A 4,880-nucleotide genomic window follows, 5' to 3' on the forward strand; every position below is an offset into this window, starting at 1 on the left:
GATTTGAAACTCTGCCTTCCTCACTCATGATTGTCATAATCTCTTATTTTCACAAATTAACAGCTATACATCAGAATCACAGCTTTTTCTCCCTAAGAAAACATTGGCAGTGCCTGACAGAGAAATCTGATGTAAAAATAGAATTGCCCCATCAAACGAATTTCTGAGGGGAAAATCTGACACTGAGTTCTTAAAAATATATTTCCACACAGAATTTTTTTGGTTACTGGCCCTCTACACCAAAGTACATTTGAAAAACATCACCACATCCTACAGCATTTAAAAAGTGATATAGCTGACCAAAATTCATATGGCTTCTTCTGAGCCCGTTCACCTCAAATATTTTTTCCTCAAAAACTGAAAATTTTCTTTGTTCTTCCATCTTGTCATGAGTGCCACCAAATGGAATGTCTTCTCAATGGCGAATTAAAATTTTCTTCCACGTTATTCTTCTGAGTCTGAAAATACATTTTCAGAGTAGATATCTTACACTAAGCTGTTTCCAGAAGTAATAAATATAGCTTAGCATTTAATCCAGAAATACCAATAGGAAACTATTGGTATTTCACACAATTACACTTTCTTTTTTACCCAGTATTATTCAATTCATAATTCCATTCCAGAGCTCACCTATTCTTGGTCTCACTTTCCCTTCCTAGAAGTTTAGAGGAATGGAAATGGCTGAAGTTCTTAAACAATATAAAGGTCAACTTCGGGAAAAGATGAGACTACAGATTATAAGAGAAGTTTGTCCCTCTGGATATGCCTTTGGGTCAACTGCAAGAGTTCTATAAAGGCACTCTTTTCTAAGGTACATAATTTAAACATTACAATTAGGACGAGGAGTCATAGTTTGGAATTAAACTATCTTAGAAATCATCTAATTCAGTAGCTCTATAAAGAAAGGTAGTATATTTATCTAATGCTTACTACACTTCTGGTAAAGACCCCAGGTCTGGAAATGATGAGCAACAGGCCAAAGCTCCACAACAATCCTAGAACCAGGAGGCATTGACTCGTACTACATTGTCCTCCTCTTTACATTGGAAAATACAGTTTTGGCTCACAGGATTGAATGCATAACCACTTGACTCCTCACTGGCTCCAACCTCAGTTAGTACTAAGCAGGCCAATATAGTGCAGAGACAGAAAATAAAATAAAGACAAACCTTATCCAGAACTGTTCACATGTACTCTGTGGGTCTTCCAAACAAATGACACCAGGCTTCCCAGGCATGCTAAACCCAGACAGGGCAAGCTCCTTGGCTAGCTCTACAATATCCTTTCTTTTATGTCTGCTGAATATATGATGGCTATAGATCCACAGGCGTGTGAGAATGGAATCCGTGGGTTGTGCTATACTTTCTTTGGAGGTGAAAATTGAGGGATCCTTGCTGACAGTCTGAGGCATGTTCTCTAACCCACTCTGTAGCATTCAGTATACAGACTTCTCCACAATAGCTCTGCAAGTACGCATTCAAGTCTGCATTCAGCATGGTCTGCTGGGATCGCTTTAAGATCTCTGACCTGATGAGAAAATTTTAGGTCCATAAAAATCCTAGACAAGTCATTTTAATCATGCACACATGCCCAATAGATGTAAGATTGGACAGAGAATTTTTATAACATACCTGACAGTGATTTCAGGTAGAACTTCAGGATATTTAAAAGGAAATGTGCATGCCAGAGAAAATATTACCTGACAATAAAGCAGAGTACCCTTAAGATTTTTCCATCCACCCATAATATCTTTGTTTATTCCAAAAACTGAAAAGAATACCATAGCATCATCTGAGATCTCCAGGTTTATATTCACAGTAAAGTAAATTTTTGAAGAACGCAATTCCATGGTCCCCTTTTTAATACAATCTTTCAGTTCTTCTAAAGCCAGCTGGTCATTCACAATGAACTCATTCTCACCAGGGAACATACTGGTCAGCAGGTCTAACTCAGAGAGCTGGGCCTCTGCTTGCTCTATGTCACTCATTCTGTGATGGTTCACACGTTTCTAAGGAGGCAAAAATAACAATTCACACACCGTGGGATCAACAATGCCATCCTGACCAAACGGGGGAAAAGAAGTGTAGCAAATAAGGTATCAGTGGCTGAGAGAGTTCAAATAGGGTCGAGAGGCTACTCTGGAGGTCATTCTTACACAAACTTCAGTTAGACATTGCTACCTATCATAACTTGCCAAATCCCAACCAAAACAATTCCAGCCAATCCTAAAGAACACCTAGGGCACCAGGTAACTTTCCAGAAACTGAAACCTCCAGATGGATCTCTGGACCACATAAGTCCTGAAACCTAGAGGGATCAGCCTCTCCAGAATATCAGCTAGATCCACCTCCCTACCCCATATTATTGACATGAAAAGGTCAGAATGGGCATAGCCCAAACACCCCTAAATAGTGGGACAGAAAGATCAAAAAGGATGGTGGAGTTATACAGAGAAGGTAGGGTTTAACAAACGAGTTGATAATTTGTTTTAGTTTCCAGTATCTTAGAGCAGCTACAAGTAAAAACCTAAAATTGTGGAATTGTAATCCATACCAAACTCTGAAATCTGTTCTACAACTAATTGTTGTGCTGTGCTTTGAAATGTATTACTTTTTTGCACGTGTGTTATTTTTCACAGAAAAGAAAAAAAAAGTCGATTGTGATGATAAAAAATATTTATTCCTTCTAGCCTCCTATATTTATTTTCTGGAGCAGTTAGAAGGAAAAATCTGAGATGTTGGTATGGTAGCCCACGACAAATTGTGGGATGTGTCCTGTAACTATTTGTTGAATAGTGCTTGAAAACTATTGCTTTTTTCTTTCTTTGCTATGTATAGAGGTTATATTGTACAATAAAAAAGTTTAAAAAAATAATTAAGTGTATGGTGCATATATTATTCAAAAGCTATAAAATTGTATTGAGTGTTCCAAGAAAATATTTAAAAATAGAGTGAAAAAACAGATTTGGGAAAGAAAAAAATTCATACAGTAAATATAGAAATTCAACTTCAAAGTATATGCACATTTCAAGTAATTCCAATAAATGTCACAATGGGAGTTTTTCCAAATGCCTGACAAAAAAATTCTGGAGTTTATCTGAAGGCATAAACACATAGAAAATTGCAAGAGAAATGCAAAGACTAAAGGGAGAAATTTCCCTATCAATACCAATATGATTAAAGTCACAATAGTTCAAATAGAAAACAAATAAATAGATCAATTATAAAAGGATAGGAGGTCTGAAAACAAATCTAAATAGGTTGCACATTTAAGATGGCTTTTCAGGCCAATGGGAAGAGTTATTACTCACTAGATTATGTTTCAAAATCATTTAGAAACACATTAAGTTAAAGCCTTATCAGACATTATATACAAAGGTACATTTTAAATGAATTAAGGATTTAAAAGAAAAAAATGAAACCATAAAAGTACTAGAATATATGAGTATCCAGTTCAAAATAGCATCTGATTCTTTCCCAAATTCCCAGGAAAATATCTATGAAAACATTGAAAAAAATCATATCACCAATAAAACTGAAACTGATAGACTCCTATTTCCAGAATCTGGAAGAAAACTCTGGTAGCAGTTAGGCTGGATTTATGAAGGCAAGACACTCATACACACACACACACACACATGCATATATATATAGATACAGATATAGATATAGATATATATATAGATATGTATGTATAACATAACGCCTTTGTATTTTCCAATATCCGCCAAATCTCCCAACTTTGCCAGCAATTATGCTCATTCCTGCAGGTACTTTCTCAGCTCTGTGTCTATAGTATCTTTCCCCAAGATTAACTTTGTGGGAAGTTGTGCCCAGAAAAACAAACATTAAGAAAGAGTTACTCCCTCAAAGCCAACTGTGCAGGTGCACTCACTGCCCTCCCCTCCTATGTGGGAAATGGCTCCCAGGAGTGTAAATCTCCTTGGCAACATGTAACAGGACTCTTAGGGACGAGGTGGGACCCAGAATCATGGAATTGAAAAAGCCTTCTAGATCAAAGGGGGAAGAGAGAAATGAGACAAAATAAAGTGTCAGTGGCTGAGAAATTTCTGTCCAAAGGTTATTCTGGAGGTTATTCTTGTGTATTATATAGACATCCCTTTTTAGTTTATGATGCATTGCAGTCGCTAGAGGGAAGTACCTGAAACTGCTGAACTGTTTTCCAATGGACTTGATTTTTTAAGGCAATTGTATAACTATATAGCTTTTACAATGTGACCATGAGATTGTGAAAACCTGGCTTCTGAGGCTCCTTTTATCCAGGTTCAGATGAGTAAAAAAATATGGATGAATAAATAAATAAAAAATAGGGGGGCTAAGGGGTAAAATAATTTCGGTAGATGGAAATATTAGTGGTCAATAACAGGAAGGGGTAAGAAGTATGGGATGCATGAGTTTTTTTCTTTTTTCTTTTTATATCTTCTTCTGAAATAATGCAAATGTTCTAAAAATGATCATGATGAGGAATACACAACCATGTGATGATATTGTGAGCCACTGATTGTATACTTTGGATGGATTGTATGTGTGTGAAGATAACTCAATAAAAATATAAAAAAGAAAATAAAAGAAAGAGTTAACCTTGTTAGCAATCATGTGCATACACTCTTTTGACTCTATGCCTTCTTTGTCCATGTCCTCTATAAAACTCTGCCTTCTCCTCTTATCAATGCAGACCATTATAGCAAGAAATTGCTGTCTCTCCTCCCACCACCAAGAGTGAGGACCCCATGTAAGAATGTGAACCTTACATAGCCTCCCAATAAATGCTCTATCTTACTCATCAAACTAGATTTGTTCTAGTCATTCTTTAGTCTATCCTTGCCATTTAGTGGAAGGCTCTCTTTTTACACAGCCCCT

General features: G+C 36.5%; 1 pseudogene; it reads right to left on the bottom strand.

The window, feature by feature from the left end:
* Positions 1-223: 223 nt before the first annotated feature.
* Positions 224-1,987, bottom strand: LOC143648031 (RWD domain-containing protein 2B-like; annotated as a pseudogene).
* Positions 1,988-4,880: the final 2,893 nt, after the last annotated feature.

Source organism: Tamandua tetradactyla, chromosome 10, assembly GCF_023851605.1.
Source record: "Tamandua tetradactyla isolate mTamTet1 chromosome 10, mTamTet1.pri, whole genome shotgun sequence".
In the NCBI taxonomy this organism is placed as follows: domain Eukaryota; kingdom Metazoa; phylum Chordata; class Mammalia; order Pilosa; family Myrmecophagidae; genus Tamandua; species Tamandua tetradactyla.